At 38.3% G+C, this 20849-nt stretch overlaps 1 protein-coding gene across 1 annotated transcript in view; it reads right to left on the bottom strand.

The window, feature by feature from the left end:
- Nucleotides 1-20849, bottom strand: part of IKZF3 (IKAROS family zinc finger 3) — a gene marked incomplete at both ends in the record, with an annotated part of 76911 nt that overhangs the window by 30319 nt on the left and 25743 nt on the right.

Here is a 20849-nt window from a genome sequence, read left to right as displayed (position 1 = left end):
AATTCAGTTTAATCTCTCATTTCATCATATCTATACTCATTCTCTCTCAAAATTATTTTCTAGATGATGCACTACAAAAGTAATCTATGCTTACTGTTCCTATAGCCTCAAAACTGGTATAAAATTCCCTATAATCTGGCTTCAGCCTGCATAATTCACTGAATCTGTGCCCCTGAAAATCAGTAATTTCCTGATTCCTAAATCCAATGGCCTTGTGTACTATTCTCCCCAATTATTCTGGAGCCCAACACTGTAGATCACTATTCCTGTTCTCCTCTACTTATACCTCTCCAATGAAGCTATCTTCTTTCCTTGACTTTCAGATTGCTTCTTTAAAGCTCCTTTTCCTCCCTCTGCCTCCTACTGTCCTTAACTCTCTTTTCCCCCCTCCTCTACCCCTTCTCCCCTATGGCAATTTCATCTACTCTTAAGGCTTTAACTAGCATTTTATATGAATAATCCCCAAATATATATCTCCAGGTATAATCTCCCCTTCTTCAGACTTCTATTTCCAAAGGCATTCTACTAATCTTCTCAGTTATTCAGGCTAGAATCTTTACAGTCATCTTTCCTTCCTTTTGTTTGTGCCCCACATTTAATCACTCATTGGTTCTGTTTTTGTACCCTCTTTCCAATCTGCATGCCCATTATCCTAAATCTCAGACCCTTTCCATGATCTATTGTGGTGGCCTCCACATTGTTCTCCCTGCCTCTCTCTCTCTCTCTCCTTTCCAGCTCATCCTATGCACTACCACCATATTGTGCTTCCTAAATGATAGCTCCGGCATATCACTGCCCTGTCAAAATTTTTCAATATTCTACACTGTCAACAAAATAAAATTCAAACTCAGAAACAAAGACTTTAAAGGGCCTTTCAATATCTGGCTACAACCTATTTTTGTAATATTGATATTTTAAAATATATATTTTTATTGATTTCAGAGAGGAAGGGAGAGGGAGAGAGAAACATCACTGATGAGAATCATTGATCGGCTGCCTCCTGCAGGCCTCCCTACAGGGGATTGAGCCAGCAACCTGGGCATGTGCCCTTGACTGGAATCAAATTTGAGACCTTTCAGTCCTCAGGCCAACGTTCTATCCACTGAGCCAAACCAGCTAGGACTGTAACATTCATTTTGATTACTCAGATGTCGTCTTGAACCAAACTAAACAACTAAGTATTCTTGATGTCATTATTTCTACTGCCTAAAAGATCTTTCCCCACATTGCCACAGGTCTAAATCCTACACATCTTTTAAGGCCAAACTAGTATGTAATTTCCCCCCAATATGCTTTCCCTGGTTCCTTCAGCTACAAAACAATCTATCCTTTTTCTGAGTTACTAACAAACTTGCCTCATCTCCTGTATGAACATGGAAACTGTCTGAGGTCAGAAGATACACAATTTTTTTTGTTTTTGTTTTTAACTTAGTATCCCCTGTAACACTGCTTAACTTGTTTATGTAAGACCAGAGGTTGTGTAGTTTTAAAATAGAAATTTTTGGAGTCTCACCATATATCTACTAATTGGGAAATTTGCATTAAAAACATGCTCTCTGGGTAAATCTTAGGCATAGTGAAATTTGAGAACCATTGCTGTAGAGTTTAACACAGTATTCTGCATAAAGTATATACAGAACACTTAGTACATGAATATACCACTGCATTAGCCTCCTAACTGGCCCACAGACTATGTAACCTCTATTAAAACTATATCCTATAGCCAGATTAACCATCCTGTTGCACTAAAACCCTTGTTCAGAAACTTGCAATAATTTCATTTTGCCCTGATCATCCCATTTCTCACTACTGTCCTTGAATTATCCTTTTTCCTAGACAAAGTGAGGTCCTTGGATCAGCAATTCCAGCATCCCCTAAGAGCTTGTTAGAAATGCAGACTCTCAGGCCCCATCCCAGACCCACTGAATCAGTGAGCATTTTATGAAGATCCTCAAAGATTCTTATGCACATTAAAGTTTGAGAAGCACAGGAGCAATATGACTAATCACAGTTTTCCAAGCCTCTTCTCCAGTCTTTCCCCCACATCAACATTCTATCCAAACTTCCAGATGCTGTTTAAATGCTTTTGCTTCCAGTCTTCCTTGATATTCTAAATTAGAAATTTTTCCCCCAATTTCTGTGCTTTCTCATATACATACTTCATTCTACTTTATATTTAGCATGATGTTATTAACCTCTACAGATTCACCTTGTATAGTTGATGTGTTCATAAAATGTTATATGTAAAACCAATAATATTGTTCCACAGATTTACCTTATACATTCAGAGATGTGTTTATCTGGCAACATCTAAACGCAAAAAATCTTTAAAATCTGGCAAGAAATACTTGAGTATACTTGAGGAACTGCCCTACAGTATCCCCAAGTCTTTTGTAAAGTGAATACAGCTTTTGTAATGTGAATAATTTTAATTTTGTGAATTCCAGTCTCTTGTTATATGTATCAGGTTTCTTAGACACACAGCTAAAATTGCCCCTTGAAAGATTATCAAGAATCTTCATAGGCCCTAGCAATATTTTGCTTCTTAAGCCAGGTGATGGGTTCATGGATGCTTTTTTGTTATTCTTTAAACTATACATGTATTTATATTTGCCTTTTTGTAAGTATGCTACATACCACAATAAAGAATGTTAAAGGTTTCCTGAATAAATCTTTTATAATTGAACTTGTGGAGAAAAGGATATACCAAACCACAAATTGCTGATAAAGGTAATTGCTAAACATTCCCAGAGGGGAGCAAAAGATGTCTAAATTGAATATAACCTATAGAAAATTAACTTCTTTCTAAAGGAGCTACTCTAGGGTACAATGCTTCCATCTTTGTCTATGTTCTGGAGGCCTCTTAGGAAGATCACACACACACATACACACACACACACACACACACACACCTCCCCCCCTCCCCCCGAGAATTTTGTAGGCTGAAGAGAACAAAGGCTTGGCTCACTGGGGCTGATGCACATGGTTTCATTTCCTGGGGTGATGGTTATCACATGAAAGGCTTGCACTCCAGAGTAGACATTTTTGGTTTCACCTGAGACATTGCAAAAACAATGGGTCTTGGAAAGGATCCAACATCTAAATCCTTCAGGGGCAATAGCCGTCTCAGCCAACTGTGCCTCAGTTTGTTTTTACAGGCACATAAAATGCTCAGTTGGAGAGAAGAACCTCTCAAAGATGGCGAAGAGAACAGGCAAGTTGGGTGTTTTAGCATGTTGTAAGTAGGAATTTCCCAGTGTAAAAAGAGGGCTCTGAATTTCCACTCTGAACTATGAGATGTAACTGAAAGAAGGACAAAGTTTGGAGTAACAGCCTCATATTTGCCAGAGATATTGTGAGAAGGGACAAAATAAATAAATAAATAAAGGCTGTTAGACAGGGAAGACACAAAAGGGTGATGTTGTTTAAGTGTTTTACAAGGATTGGGGGTCATAACCATGAAATCCTCAGCACATGCAAAAGTCAACTGGATAACAAAGAAGCTTAATCATCTTAATGTGGCATTTTAATGATGCCACTGATTTGCTATGCCAATTCAGAGATAATGAGGCCCTAATGCTACAGATGTTCAGCCAAGCTAAAAGAAAGGGGGGTGGGCTTTTCTAGCATGCCATTTTCTAACTATCCAATTAAACAAATTGTGAAAGCATCTAAATAGTTTACCAGGTTTTGACAGCTGTTAATAGGATTTAGAAGCTCGAAGCACTAAAGAGCAAAATGGGAGATGTATGGATTGTAGACATTTAGTCTACAGCGTTTGTTGCTATGACCCAATATAATACAAATACATGAACTAGAACAGTTTTCCTTATAAAATTAATTTCTGTTCTCTTTTCCCACAATGGCCTCTTTGTATTATGAACAAGAATAGTGAAATTATGGGTCATTTTCATTTTCTAATATACATTTTTATGTGTAAAGTGAGGAGGGGAAAAAACAATGATATTTTGAGAACTAAAGAATAAGAAGTTTTAATATTTGCTAACCGGTAAAATTATAAAGCTTCAATTAAAATGAAAGTTTGGGTCATTGATTTATACAATCCACTATGTTTTCATTTTTCTCTTCTTTAAAATTTAAAGATATCTAGTAATTTTTAAAACACCTATTTTAAAGTTAGGAAAAAACTATCAAAGATTAATCAGACCAATAAGTGATAAAATATTAGTATCTCAATTGTGGTGAAATAAGAGATAGCAGTATAATATTTGGTTTGGTTTAGGTTCTCATTAAAACACAGACTTCTAAATTTGCCCTTAAAGAGCACTAGCATGAAAACATGAAGACAGCCCTAGCCTGTTTGGCTCAGTGGATAGAGCGTCGGCTTGCGAACTGAAAGGTCCCAGGTTCGATTCCAGTCAAGGGCACATGCCCGGGTTGTGGGCTCGATCCCTTTGATTCCAGTCAAGGGCACATGCCCAGGGTTGTGGGCTCGATCCCCAGTGGGGGACTTGTAGGAGGCAGCTGATCCATGATTCTCTCTCATCACGGATGTTTCTATCTCTCCCTCACTCTTCCTTCCTCTCTGAAATCAATAAAAATACATTAAAAAAACAAAAACATGAAGACAGTTTCAGTTGCAAAGGAACCAAGGTATCACCCTCAATTTTACTAATGACATTAATCTGTCTTTTTTTTTCTTAATCCTCACCAGAGGACATGCTTACAGAGAGGAAAGCAGAGAAACAGAGAGAGAGATATCGATCAGCTGCCTTATGTACACGCCCCGAGATCAGGGATCAAACCCACAACCCAGGTATGTGCCATAACTAGGAATCAAACAGGCAACCTTTTGGTGCACAGGATGATGCTCCAACTAACTAACCTACTCCAGCCAGGCTAATCTTTGTCTTTTTATCTATCGAATAGCTCATTCATTGCCATAATAATAAAAATAATTTTACTTAATAATTTCAATGCAATTCTTTGCTTTCCCATTAGAACAAGAGATTTGTTACTTTTTAAAAAAATATTTTTTATTGATTTCAGAGAGGAAGAGAGAAGAAGAGATAGAAACTTCAATGATGAGAGAGAATCATTTATGGGCTGCCTCCTGCATGCCCCCTACTGGGGATCAAGCCTGCAACCCGGGCATGTGCCCTTGACTGGAATCCTGGAATCGAACCTGGGACTCTTCAGTCCACAGGCCAACACTTGAGCCACTGAGCCAAACCGGCTAGGTGACTTATTACTTTTAACAACAGGAATATACTACACATGAGCAGTAGGTAAGGTTTGAGCTGCTCAGTTGGGCTAAGCTCTTCAGATATGGGACCAGGTGAATTTTTTATTTGAGTTGTTTGGATTGAAAACCATGATGTGTGAAAGTTCCTTCTAAACTATAAAGAAGTGCCCTAGCTGGTTTGGCTCAGTGGATAGTGTCGGCCTGCGGACTGAAGGGTCCTGGCTTTGATTCTGGTCAAGAGTATATGCCTGGGTTGTGGGCTCAATTCCCAGTAGGAGGCGTGCAGGAGGCAGCCAATCAATGATTCTCTCTCATCATTGATGTTTCTATTTCTCTCTCCCTCTCACTTCCTCTCTGAAATCAATAAAAATATATACATATATTTTAAAAGTACACAGATATTAAGTAGTTTTTCATTTCTGTCCATTATAACTATAAACTTTTTCTATTGCTCATTTAACCTATGTAGTATAGTATTCTAAAAAATAACTGTTATCAAATGAAAGTTAATAAATGAAAATGCATTTAATGAGGTTAAGGCTTTAGTTGTTGCTCCACATAATAGAGGAAAGACTAAAGTATGTACCTAGTACACATTTCAATTATAAATCCAGATGAAAAATTTTTATTTTCATTCATAATACCCTTGTGTAAAATAATTCACTCTTTCTTTGAACAGAATTCAATAAAAAATTTAAAGCATATTAAAACGTGATTCTTAGAAAAATCCAAAAATTGTCATCCAAATATAATTAAATTGACTGAAAATATTCTGATTGTCACAACACAAAACTCAGGATCATGAGTAAGGGAAGGACTGAATTGTTTTCTACATCCAGAGCATTAAGAAGTTCTTGGTATACATAGTATGTGTCGTGTTATATGACAGTTAGCATGTTTATTTCCCATAAAGATGAGAAAGATCTTCAAGGCAGGGGCCAGTTTTTAATAATATTTGTGACCCCAGAACCTTTCAGAGGGCCCAGCTATTATAGATATTGAATGAATAAATGAATGAATGAACTATTTGGGCAACTTGAACCAATTTCATGATATTAAGACCAGGCAGGGAAGAAATAATAAGTCAATCTGGCGTACCTCTCCCTAACTTGTCTATAACATTTTATTTTTATTACTTATTTATTTATTTTAATCCTTACCCGAGGACTTTTTTTTCATTGATTTTTACAGAGAATAGAAGGGAGGAAAGAAAGGAGAGAAACATCAACATGAGAGAGACACATTGATTGGTTGCCTCCCACACATGCCCTGACAAGGGCCAGGGCTCGAACCTGCAACCCAGGTACACGCCCTTGACCAGGAATCGAACCCCAGACCCTTCGGTCTGTAGGATGACACTCTAACCACTGAGCAGTACCTCTCTAGATCATTTTGAAGGTGAACTGTAGTATGCAGAGTTTCTCCTCATGATACATCAGAATCAGCCAGTTCTCTAGTTGACTTCTTTGCCTGCAGTGGTCTGGCAATAAATAGCATTTTTTACTTAAGGTATGCCAACCAGACCCAAAGGCTATAGGATTTTTGGAAGAGAAGGAAATGATATAAAAATTAAGTATTAAAAAATTCTTACTCTCTCCCCACCCCCTGCAAAAAAAAATTATTGCTCTTTTTGCCCTGACCAGTGTGGCTCAGTTGGCTGGGCATCATCCCACGCAGCAAAAAATTGCCAGCTCCATCCCTTGTAGGGGGCATGCAGAAGGTAGCCAATCAATGGTTTGCTCTCACATCAGTATTTCTCTCTCCCTCTCCCTTCCCCTCTCTCTCTAAAAAATCAATAAACTAAAAACAAAAAAAAGATTAATTAATTAAAACAAAATATGTACAAGAGTCTGTTTGGGCAGGCAGCTGAGACAGGAGCTAAAGAAAAAAAAGGACTCATCAACAAAGTGAATAATGTTCCTTATGAAATTTGCGAGGAGCTAGCACCTCCAAGAAGAAATGGATTACTCTTTCAAAACTATGAAAATGGACATTCGTACTAAATATGAGAGCATGTAAGAAGACAACATTTTGTCAGAGAAACTGCCCTTTAAAAAGCAGCAGCAATACATCCATTGGTTGCTCTCTAGTGACAGATGACATTAACAATTGGTGTTCTCGGGCTGCAACCACCTGGACAAATCTAAGATTCTTCAGTGGTCACAATGGAGCCAGTGGATGCCAAGGACTTCAACTACCATCTATAACAAGTCTCTTTTACTCGGAGCATGGCTTAACCTCTTTTCTAATAAAGAGAGTGTCTTAGGTTCTGGGGGGAAAATATGTACAAAATAATATAAAATTTACCACATGCTATATATTATTTGGACTTTTCTTCTTCTCTGCTTCCTCCATATTCTCTCTCTCTCTCTCTCTCTCTCTCTCTCTCTCTCTCTCTCTCTCTCTCTCTCTCTCTCTCTCTCTCTCTCTGTCAAATAATGGAATAGAGCACTAAGAAACATGAAAAGAAACTCACTTGTCCTAGGTGAATGTACAATGGTAAAAGCATAAGGGAATAAGCTATCTTGTCACTGGAACATGTTCATCCCTGGGGGTAAAGTATAACAACTGTTTAACAGCTGCCCCGTAACACTTAAGGGTTTCGAGCAAAGATGCATCCTAGCTCCACAAGAAACTGTGGAAGAAGTATTGTCTGGCAGAATAAAACTAGAATGAAATCTAACCAACAAACTAGAGTACACACCCCTTTTTATTTCAAAAGGCAACTTTTAAGATCATGGATAGACCTGGGGGGTGGGTAGGGACTGGGAGGAGGGAAGTAAAGGGGGATGGGAGATAAATGTAATACTATCAACAATAAAAATATATATTTTAAAAGAAAAATCACAGAGAGGTTTCTACTAATAGTATTCAAATAGCATCAGAATGAGTATTGGTAATGATAAGAAAGGAACAATGTTATTTCCCTCTTATTTTGCCCACTGAAAATATATTTGAATGCTTTTTGATTTTAAGTTCTGATGAAAGAGCATGGGCTTTGGAATAAGACAGAATGTCAGTTCAACTTGTATTAACTAGCAGTGTGACCTCAGCAAGTCTCTTGACTTCTGTGAATTTTCTCATTTCTTCAATGACGGATAATATGTACACCTAACAGGGTTGTTACAGTAATTAAAGTAGGCAAAGTAATGTATATAAAAGCCTAGGATAGTAGCTGACACATATCTTCGTGACCTTGGGCTACACAAAGATTTCTTAGATTTGATACCAAAAGCATGATTCATAAATGAAAATATCTTACAACTCAATAAGACAAATAACCAAATTAAAACTGTGGAAATGATTTGAATTGACATTTCACCAAAGACATTATACAAATGAACAATAGGCAAATGAAAAGATGTTCAACATCAATAGTTATTAGAGAAATGCAAATTACAACCACAATGAGACATCACTTCACACCCACTAGAATGGCTATCATCAGAAAGACAGGCAACAATTATTGTTGGTGAGGATGTGGAGAAAATGGAATCTTAATGTGTTGCTGGTGGGAATGTAAAGCGGTGCAGCCATTTAGCAAAAAGTTTGGCACTAGAGTAGGCAGCCTTCTAACACGGCTCCCAATGATTCCTGACTTTTAGAATTCATATCCTTGTATAATTTATCCCCTTGAATGTGGGCTGGACCTAGTGATTTGCTTCTAATTAATAGGACATGGCAAAAGTGATGGGAAATCACTTCTGTTATTAGTTTATAAAAGATGTGAATTCTGCTTGTTCTTATTTTCTCTCTCTGGTGCTTCTCTGATGAAGTAAACTAGAGAGCCCACATGGCAAGAACCGAAGGCAGTTAATAGCCAACGCCCAGGGAGGAAATGAGGCCCTCAGTCCAACAACCTCAAGGAACTGAATCTTGACAATCACATGAGTCTGGAAGTTGATCCTTTCCTCATCAAGCCTTCAGGTTTTTTTTAAAAAGACCCCTAAAAGGATTTAGAAAACCAAACTGACAGCTAGTTATACTGATACTGACTCTGTCTCAAGAGTTCTGCTACTCATTCACCACGACTACAGTCCAGGTCAATGCCCTGTGAGACTGTGAAGCAGAGGACCCAGGTAAGCTGTGCCTGTATTTCTGAGATAATAAATTTCTATTGTTTTAGGCTCTAAGGTTTGGGGTAATTTGTTATATAGCAATCAATAACTAATATAGACAGTTTCTTTTTATTAAATTTTTTATTGATTTTTTTAGAGAGAGAGAGAGACAAACACATTATTAATGCATTCATTGGTTGCTCCTCATACGTGCCCTGACCAGGGATCAAACCTGCAACCTTGGTGTATCAGAATGATGCTCTAACCAACTGATCTACCCAGCCAGGGCACTAATAATAGACAAGTTTCGTACAAAAGTAAACATAAATTGACCATACAACCCAGTAGTTCCACTGCTAGTTATCTACTCAAAAGAAATGAAAACATATGTCCACACAAAGACTTGTACACAAATGTTCACAGCAGGATTATTCATAGGAGCCAAAAAATGGAAACAATCAGAATGCTGGTGAACTGATAAACAAAATCTACTATACCAATATGATGAAATACTATTCAGAAGTAAAGAGGAAAAAATACTGATACATGCAACAACTTGATAAACTTAAAAAACATGCTAAATGAAAAGAAGTCAGAAGCAAAAGACTACACATTGTTATTATTCCTTTTACAAGAGATAGCCAGAAATGGTAAATCTATAGAGACATAAATCAGAATAGTGGATGCCTGGGGCAGAGGGGCAAGAATAGGGATTGACTGCAAACAAGGTGAAAGAAATGTTTTAAAACATAGCACTAGTTGCACAATTCTATAAATTTACTAAACATCACTGAATTGAACACTTAAAGGTATGCAAGTTATAATCACACTAGAGGCCCGGTGCATGACATTCGTGAACTGAGGTGGGGGCATTTCCTCAGCCAGGCCTGTGCCCTCTCCCAGTCCAGGACCACTCAGGGGATGTCTGCCTGCTGATTTAGGCCCACTCCCTGTGGGGTCCTTAGCGCTGCTGCGGAGGTGAGAGAGGCTCCTGCCACCGCCGCTGTGCTCGCCAGCAGTGAGCCGGGCTTCTGGCTGAGTGGCGCTCCCCCTGTGAGAGCGCACTGACCACCAGGGGGCAGTTCCTGTGTTGAGCATCTACCCCCTGGTGGTCGTTGCACATCATAGTGACCAGTCGTTCCACCGTTTGGTCAATTTGCATATTCACCTTTTATTATATAGGATTAAAGTTGTTGTGTTTTTTTAAAAAGATCCCTAAAAGGATTTAGAAAACCAAACTGATAGCTAGTTATACTGCTACTGACTCTGTCTCGAGAGTTCTGCTACTCATTCACTAGGACTACAAGAAACATCATAACAAGTGTAGTCTTTTGAGCTACTTCCATATGACAAATCCTCATAAGACTATCTTTAACTCCTTTTGGTCCTATACAACTGATTTCATGCCCTTTTCAAAGAGTGTTATGTTAAAAAACACAAAGTGCAGCCCTGATCAGTGTGGTTCAGTGGTTAGAGCATTGGAAACCTGGTCAAAGGCATATACCTGGGTTTCAGGATCAATCCCAAAGCAACCAATGACCCATCAATGTGTCTCTCTCATATAAATATTTCTCTCTCTCCTCTCCCCCTCCCTTCCATTCTTTAAAAATCAATGGAAAAAATATCCTCACTCCTTGGATGAAGATTAAAAAACAACAACACAAGGTGCAGGCTGAAATAATCAACTGTAAAAGAGTTGGCCTCAGGACATCTCCCACATTTAATTACTTTATTATCAACTTCAGAGAACACCTAAGTAATTACTCATTTTTGCTCTTCCTAAATTGTTCTAAAATCTCTAAATATCCATAGTTTTCTAGTTATATTGCTCCTTTGTAATATTTTGTGCTTTATATGTCTTTTTATGTGCTTTTAGGCCTCACTTTCTCTTATTAATAATTTAATGTGTTTTACTAACCTTTATTATTTAATTAATGAGCACTGTCCCTGACCCAGTCAGCAGTAGTATAAAGTCCATGGGGAAGCTCTCTGAGGGTTCATTGGGGCTCTCATAAGAAAATAAAAAATTACCTTTTCTATACAGTCTGAGAGAGAGAACCCTGTATAACCTGAAGGACTAGAATCAGAAATTCAAGATGATAATGAGCAAGGAACAGTTCATATAATAATGCTAGAGCCCTGGACAGTGTGCTAAATGGTTAGAGCGTCTGCCTATGCACCGAAGGGTTGTGGATTTGATTCCCAGTTGAGGGCACATGCCTGGGTTGCGGATTTGATCCCCATTCTTAGTTGGGGTGCGTGGAGGAGGCAATCAATTGATGTGTCTCTCTCACACGAATGTTTCTCTCTGTGTGTCTCTCCCCCTCCCTTCCACTCTCTAAAAAAAATCATTGGAGAAAATATCCTCCTGTGAGGATTAACAACAACAACAAAATCAATGGGAAAAAAATGTCCTCAGGTGAGGATTAACAAAAACAACAAAAATGCCAAAAATAGTTCTGGGCTCCAAGCAATGAAGAGAGGTAACAAAGGTACATTAAGTTGTGTCCAAATTTTGGTGATAGAATCATGGCCACAAGCCTAGACTGACTTAAGAGAAGCTAATTAAGAGCCTTTCCTATTTCTCTGGGGCTGCCATGAACTTCCTTGAGTTTGACAAAGGGTAACAAAGGCATGACTGGGATTTCTGCTTTTGTAGATGCAGGTGCAGAAAAGGTTGGTTCTAACAAATCTTGTCAATGTCTTTAATGCCATTAAGACTGACTAATACGGTGAAATATCTACTATGAGGTTACAAATTATTTTTAATTATTAAATCATGGGTCTCCCTAGGTTACTGTTTAGACAGCATCACCCACTGCAGAATCTAGTTTTTAAGACTGTCATTCCTGCAATCTCAAATCTAGACCCAATTGCAATTGTTGGTTAAAAAGCAGATTTCAATAAGGCAGCTGAATGAGAAAACATCTGGACCTACCAGTCAGAATGAGAAAGGTCACATGTTAAATCCAGATAATCTTGTTTATTGGTATTTGAAGGTTATACACCAAGGGGTGGATTACCAGGGCCCTCCTTTAGGCCTGGCACTGACATCTTCATTCATCTGCTATGTGTGTGACACTTTAAAATCCAAAGCTTTAATACTACTGTGTTGTCATTTGAATTTTATTAAAGGAATTGTAATTTCCAAATGTAATTTTCCTAATTCTAAACCTGAACACTATGCCAACCTATTACTAGACTACTGAGTATTAGATGCTGGAAGAAACCACATAACAGAATTGTCAAGGGCAGACGATGTCTATTCTGTTAAAAACTTCCAAATTTCCATCCAGCATTTTACTATGGATGAAGCATCTGCAACTTTCCCCATCAAAATTAAGAAAAGGCTTTGAATCAGCAAGGAACAAAACTAAAAGGTTGCTTTAAGACAGGTTTCAGGTCCGTGTTGAAGAAAGGGGGATTGTGCCTACCACATGACTTTTTCATAATTAGTATATATTATTTTATATCTATACAAAACTGAACCAAAATTGGTTATATTGGCAGCAATTCTATAGTCCATTACATATGAAACTATTATAAAAACAGCAAAGTTAAGATGCCTTAAGACCTTATACACTTTGGTCAGGGCTTTTTCATCTTTCCTGAGTTTTAGAACTCTCTTAAGAACTGTACTCTTTGCCCAGAAAAATGTATACATGCCCATAGACACAAAATTTCACATACCGGTAGTTTTAAAACGTTTCTCAAATCTTGAAATCTCAGGGTGAGAATCTTTGTATTATGCCTTTAAACAGGCTCAGGTTTAAATCGAAGGCTCGTCTGTGCTATATTTTATACGACAATGGTTAGTCTTTAAATTTTTTGTGGATTATAATAAAAAATTTTAGATGTCAATTTAATATCTACTCTGTATAAGGAAGAAACAAAATTTTTCAAAATTCTTTCAAGGGTACTCGAATAAAAAAATTAAAGGCCTAAAACAATTTTTGTTTATTGTAAATAATGATGGTTTAAACTGTTATTGCACCCTTTCAAATGTATCTAATGGAATATACATTTTAGTGATTTAATCTACTCCATCATAAATTTAAAAATATACTTTTTTTAATCATAAATTTTATCCTTAAATTTTTATTTCAATTTCACTTTCCTCATTGAATTTTATCTATATCTACTATTTTTTTTAGGCTTGCACCTTCTATTGCTCATCCTGTCACATGTCTCTTCAACAACAATATATATAAATTAAAAATATTTTTGTTACCATGAAGTTCTATATGTTAGAAAATTTCTTCTGGATTGAGTTATTATTATTAGCATACAGTTGATAAAATATAGGTATATTACAAATCTTAATCAATAATTATTAAATATAAAAAGTAAAAATTTGGGGAATGTATCTCTTAAATGAGATGGATGAAAGGAGATGCATTTATGAAATTTTTTTATTAAAGGAATTATCCAATTGACCCTTTTTTTGGCATCCTGGAAGTATGTATTCTAGTACTTCATGGCAAAGAAGTAAGATTTGGGATGGGTGAGAGATACGCCTTTCTTTATAGAGTGGAGAAGGATCATTGTGAAAGGGGAGGACAGAAAGGAGAACCTTAACTACACCAGCCTTATGGGGCAGAGAGTTTTAGGAAAGAACACATAATGAAATTGAAGACCTGGCCATTAATTCTCTTAAAATTATCCACACTCAAGTAATCCTTGGAAAGTCTTCCATTTATCCCAGGTTGAAGAACACTGCTAAAAAAGACCACATTGTCAAGATGTAGGCAATATGTTCTTCTTCACTTTACGTAACCGACAATGATTTAGTGAGCAATAGGAACAATGCAGGGGATGAACGGATAAATGGCTGGGTAGAAAGGCAGAAAGAAGAAGAAATACTGAGCTTTTACTGTGTACCCCAAACTATAGCATAAAAGAATAAGACTAAAAAAAGACTCTGTCTTTGCCACCTCATCAACTCTTTGGTAAACAATAAAGTACAGTGAGACCCTGCCACAATGCAATATGTATGGATTTGGATCCAACAGGAATGGTGATTGCCTCCAGTTGTCCTCTGCTCCTCCCGTCTCTGACAAGAGCAAGCTAAAATTCTTATGCCACAGGATTCGGTAGGAAGTGACTGTCTCATGATCACTTGGGACTTTTTAAATTTAATGTATGGTCAATTGTGTCTAGTCTAAACTTCACTGCTGTTGCTTTATGCTTTTTGTAACAGTATCTAGCCCAAACTCCTATATTTCATTAACTTTACAATAATGTGACCTCTGTATTTAAAGATGAAATTTTTGAATCCTATCTACTTTTTTGTGGAGAGAACTCATCTGATCTCCAAAAACTATTCTCCTTCGTGCAAATTACAAGGAAAAAAAAAAAAAAAAGCCCCTCTGACAACTATGACCTAGTGAGCGAGAACAGGATTTCATTCCTCAGGCCAATGGTGTGCTGGTAAATGCTTACAAATCAAAGAATGGAGGACGGGCTTTTTTTCTGTAGCATTTGCTGATGTCAGTGGTATAAACATCATGGCCTATTTCAAGCTACCAACATGAAGTCAGCCAGCTCACAAAATTCCTGAAAATTTAACAATGGATTATGAGCTGACTGTGGCATATCACTGGGACTCCTCACGTATCTCTTAGCAGAGTGCCTTCATGTGGTTACCAAACTGCACCAGAGTATACAATGGCCCAGGACATCATGACTGATGTCAAACTTTGAGCAGATGAACTCACTTGGCAAGGACTGATGCTAGGCGAGTTAGCAGGCACATATAGGTATTTCACATACTGCTAACCAACTGGACTGGGATCCATTTTATTTCATACTCATCCTGTTTCACTGCAAGGAGGCACCACTACCACTGCTCCACAGTTAAAGAAAAGCAAAAGGAGGGGAAGAGTCTCAGAAGACCCACTAAGGACAGTGAAAAGGCCCATTTTTCTGTCAACTTTTACAGCAGTCCATTTTTCTTTGGCAGATGTCAATTATCTTCCTATAAGTTCCTTGTAGTTCACTGTGCTATTCAGCTTGGTTAAGAAAAATTCTGATATGATGTTTTTTTGTTTAAAAGATTCAAAGAGAAGTGTCTGGGTTTTATCACCAACAGAACTTACCCGTTGACACAGTAGAAGCCATAACGCCTCTCTGCCCATTGTGAGTATTTACAGAAATCCCCTGTGAGTGAACTGCTGCAGCAAAGTACTGCTGATTTTGTAAGATAACCCCTGCATCCCTTGAGCAACAGGTCTTGATCTGGGCTTGAGAGATGTAATATTTTGATAAAAAACGGCACTTCCTTTTGAAGCATATATTTGCGTGTATGAGCAGTACCGCTGGAACCTCAGTGAGCGCCTAGGCGAGGCTTACTTGGTCTCTCCCAGCTCGCTCCAGCCATAGGCCCCTCCTTCACATATCTGAATGTAGCAGTAATTAGCATCCATAAACCGCAAATGTGGCTTGTTTTTTTCTCTCCCCTTTAAGAAGCATCAAAGTAATTTGTATTTCTCATGAGTGCAAAAAGTTGTACACCTCAAAAGAGATTGAGACTCTGACATGGAAAGCTACTGAAGATGGGAACTTTATTTCCTAAGAGGGAAAAATTTTTTCAGCACACTTTCTAATGAAAGTTCTTATCTTTGATTTAAGCTTCACATAAGGTATTGCAAGAGAGAAAATGCAAGGCCTTTCAAAAAATTATCAAATTCAACTTTTCTCATGGAATTAGGTACTATCCTAACTCTTACACAACGAAAGTACTTAAACAAATACACTAATTGATCACCACTGTACAATTCATTAAAAAGAAATCTATTTCATGAGTACCAGGTATATTTTATATTCAGCTGTAAAAATTTGGGAGATGAAGGGTGTAGTGCATTGAATATCCCCCCAAATTAATGTCTGTCAGGAAGCTCCAAATGTGGCCTTATTTGGAAATAAGATCAATGTTAAGATGAAGTCACATTGGATTAGGATAGGCCCTTAATCCAATGACAGTTGTCCTTACAAGAAGAGAAGACAAGGAAGAAGACCATGTGCTGACAGAAGCAGGGATTGGAGTTATGCTGCCACAAGCCAAGGAACACCAAGGATTGCTAGAAGCTACCAGAAGCTAGAAAAAAAACAAGGATTCTTCCCTAGAGCCTTTAGAGGGCGAGCCTTTAGAGCAGCAGTTGCCAACATTTTGGACCTCACGGACCACCAGTGGTCCACGGACCACCGGTTGGCGAGCGCTGCTTTAGAGAGAGAAAGACTGTGCTGACACCTTGCTTGGGACTCCTAGTTTCCAGAACTGTAAGAGAATAAAGTTTTGTTGTTGTAAGCCACTGTGGTAATTTGTTGTAGAAGCCCTATGAAACTAAACAAAGGGTAAATGTACAACTTAGGGTAAATAGCTGATGCTGATGGATAGTGAGGTACATTGTGTGTTTTTTGCCCCATAGCATCTCCAGAACAAACTGCTAGTGTAAGTAGAAAGAAATGGTGGTTGGCAGGGGGCTGCTGAAAATGGGGCCAGTAGAGTGTTCAATGCAGTGAGTTAGTAGACAAATAAATATTCCCTAATTATTCCAAGAGAGAAAAGTAATGCCACCAGCATATGCATGTAGAATCACAACTTCAAACCATACATGCCAGGACAGAATCTTTCCTTCCGTATTCTAAGTGGGAAATGGCAAAGATGAGGATCCAATTTCAGAGGAAGAAGGACTAAAATAAAAAGCTGAGGTTCTACCTTAGTTATGCAGCCCTTAACTGCATTTCTCTCTCTCTCTCTCTTTTTAAAATATATTTTTTATTGATTTTTTTTACAGAGAGGAAGGGAGAGGGATAGAGAGTTAGAAAAATCGATCAGCTGCCTCCTGCACAACCCCTACTGGGGATGTGCCCACAACTAAGGTACATGCTCTTGACTGGAATCGAGCCTGGGACCCTTCAGTCCACAGGCCGATGCTCTATCCACTGGGCCAAACCGGTTAGGGCTCTCTCTCTCTTTTTTAAATGGTTTTTATTGATTTCAGAGAGAGGAAGGGAGAGGGAAAGAGAGAGAGAAACATTAATGATGAGAATCATTGATCGGCTGCCTCCTGCACGCCCCCTACTGGGGATCAAGCCAGAAACTCTGGCATGTGCCCTGACAGGGAATCAAACTGTGACCTCCTGGTTGATAGGTTGATGCTAAGCTAGTGAGTCACACCAGCTACTTTTCAATTCTGTTATTTTATAATTTAGCATGTATAATTTAAATATACTGTTCATATTATAGTTTTTTAAAAGGCGAGGGCATGGGGAGGGTTTGGGGGTTAATGGAGGGATGAGGACACATATGCAATACCTTAATCAATAAAGAATTTTTTTAAAAAAGGCAGTAGCCTGTTGATGCTTCTGTCTCTCTCTTCCTCTCCCTTCCTCTCTGAAATCAATCTATAATAATAAAAGTGTAATATGCTAATTAGACCGGACGTCCTTCAGGGCTGCAAGGGAAGCCCGGGTTCCAGGTGCCAGAGGGGAGCCGGTGCCAGCTGCCGGAGCGGGGGTGGGGGGGGAGAAAGAAGGCCTACTCTTGCACAAATTTTGTGCATCAGGCCTCTAGTAAAAATATATTTTAAAAAATAAAATAAAAAGGCAGAGGCCTGGTTATAACCTGTTCCAAATGTATGTGACCCAGATTAAATGCCAACATTAATAACACAGTAATCAATTTGGAGCTTAATCATGAAATAATGGATTACTTTTTCAACACTAAAGTTAACCTATTCATTTCTTTCTAAATCAGGCTTAGAAAGAAGAACCATTTCTTCTCTCCCAAATTATTTAGAATGGTTGATTATACCTTCTAGTTTATACCAAGTACTGTATGACACTCCCAGAGCCCTAATAACTGAGAAAAACTCACAGATATTCCATCAATCCACTGACATGTATTAGAGGTAAGGTGATAGAAATAGCAAAGGCAGCTACAGCAGTTGAAAATGACCCCAAACAAGTGGATCACAGGGGCTGAATCTCTCTTTTCTTCTTGGAAGCACTTCTGGAGCAGGTCTAATTCAGAGGCTGCAAACTATTGTATGGATTCTTAGAGAAGTGCTGAATGAACCACATAGGTTTTTACAATATTTGTTTTAAATTCCTATTGTTGAATAGAAATTATTTGGCTTCTTTTTTATTTTGGGTATTTAATCTGCACCCTCCCCCCCCCCCCCCGCCAACTACCTGAGAATATAAAAATCATAGCTATTTCTGAACCCAGAGCAAATTCTAACATAAATTATAAATTTTCAGACAAAATGTTGTATAGGGACCATCATTTCAAACATATACGTAATGGCATTACCTACCAGAACTAAGAAACCCTAACACAGAAAAATGCAAGCTGAAGGTAGTTATTTGCCTCATTCTGAATGTGGCTCCATGGATGTCACCTTCAAGAAATTGCATAAAGCTGGTAGAACACCATATGCCTTTCCTCAGCACAAATGACCACATCCTGTGCCAGGCAGCATTTTTCAGTCTCTGTGGTTAAGAACTAGTACAAATTAAAGTATAGCTAGGCAGAGCTGGAATGTTAGTTGAAGCTGTGATTTGAATCTCAGAAGTTTTAGACATAGAACTCTATTACTTGATCCCTTAAGTATCTAAGACAAAAGATCCCAAGAAACATTTTTTTCTTTTTTCCTTTAAGAAACACATATATAGCCTGACTGATGTGGCTCAATTGTTGAGCATCAACCTATGAACCAGGAAGACTCATGGGTCAAGGCCAATAGCCTGGCCAAATGGATATGCGGAAGGACAATGGAAACTTGGTCTATTAAAGGATGCCCATACGGGGCACTGCCTTATGGAAATCACTATGGGAATATGATGGGTGCATTAAAGTAGGGCATGTCAATACCCATCAGAGAACCCTCTTCCAGGTTTGAAAAGGTGACTAGAACCAATGAGTGAATATTGCAATGTACTTGCTTAAGGTGGCCACTTGGGTCCATGAAATAAGTAGACATTTGAGGACCACAGAAATGAAGAGAGGTGAATCTGGACATATTCCTTTTTTTACCCTCTGAGGCTCAGAATGCCAACCAAACTGTTCTATTAACAAGTGACACAGAGGCTGCAGATGACTATGGTAAGGTTCCTCAGGAAGAAGGCACGGCACATAGCTGACAAGTGGATTATAAAGAACCAATGGCAGTAGCCCCAAAAGGGCTACATATGGGTTTTTGACAAAATAAGCATTGACTCTGGACTAGACTTCGCTTACCTGGTGGTAGATGCAAATGGTCAGAGTACTAAAAAAGAACTGAAACAGGAGCCATTACACCAATTTGGACTGCCAAGTCATATTTCTTCAGACCAAGGCATACATTTTATAGCCCATAATGTCAACCAATGGGCAGAGAGGTAGCATGCTCATAATAATATTTTCATAGAGAATTGGAACTGACAACTGGAACATTGATTGTTTAAGATCCCCTGAAGTCCTGAGGTACCTTACCTCATCCTTAGCTCAGAATGTCATATATACCTCATTTTCCCTTTTTGTCTCTGAACCTCTCATAATGTGGGATCTCTGACTTTCATCCCCATACAGATGAAAGTAATTAGATTTGGTTATTTTCTCTGGTTAACCTGCCTCCTGTAGGTTTAATTATTAGAAGAGCTGAAAGAACCCTGAAGGCTAGAGGCAAGTTTCTTCCTTCCCTATACCAGGATCTCTTGACCTTTATGATCCTTTTGCTATAAGAGATTCATGGTCAAAGACCAGAGGGTGTCCTGTGGTATAGTACAAAAATATATTTGGTCTTAGTCTCAGATTCCTAGCACAGAGTTACTAATTGAAAAACCCTTGCAATTTCCTTCGTGATAGTATGTTTCATTATTCATAACAAGCACCTTTCATTCACACCTGAGTTTATGCTACTGAGGTGACTTAGGGTGGAGACCCTTAATTGCCTTAGTATGGTGTGGTCACTAGAAAAATCAAGTGACTAGAAAATTGGAACTTTCAGCCCCATCTACCAACCACCAGGAAGAGTAGAAGGGACTATAGATTGAGCACTATAAAAACTTTTGAACAATGAGATTCAGAGAGCTTCTGGGTTGGTGAACACATTAAAGTTGTGGGAGTGTTATGCCCTGAGGGCATGGAAACTCTCCCACACCATATCCTGTTCTATGCATCTCTTCCACTTGCCTGTTCCTGCATTATATCCTTTATAATAAACTGGCTGTAGTAAGAAAGGTGCTTTCTTAAGTTCTGTGAGTCGTTCTAGCAACTTATCAAACCTCAGGGAGGTTTGTGAAAAACCCTGAATTGGTAGCCAATTGGAACTAGTGCAGGTAACCAGGGGACCTGGTACTTACAACTCGTGTCTGAAGTAAGAGCAGTCGTGTGAAACTGATCCCTTAATCTGTGGGTTCAGCATTAACTCCAGGAGTTATTATGATAATTGAATTGTTGGATTCCCAGTTGGTGTCTAAGATTTGAAGAATTGGTTGTTGGTGTTGGAAAACACCCCAGACAAATCTTTCTATAATGAACATGTATTGTTTTTATAGTGAAAAGGAGTAAAAGTAACATTTTAAAAAGTTAGTATAACTTG

The sequence above is a fragment of the Cnephaeus nilssonii genome, assembly GCF_951640355.1.
Source record: "Cnephaeus nilssonii genome assembly, chromosome: 19".
Classification (NCBI taxonomy): Eukaryota; Metazoa; Chordata; class Mammalia; order Chiroptera; family Vespertilionidae; genus Cnephaeus; species Cnephaeus nilssonii.
This window is presented reverse-complemented; position numbering and strand designations above follow the sequence as displayed.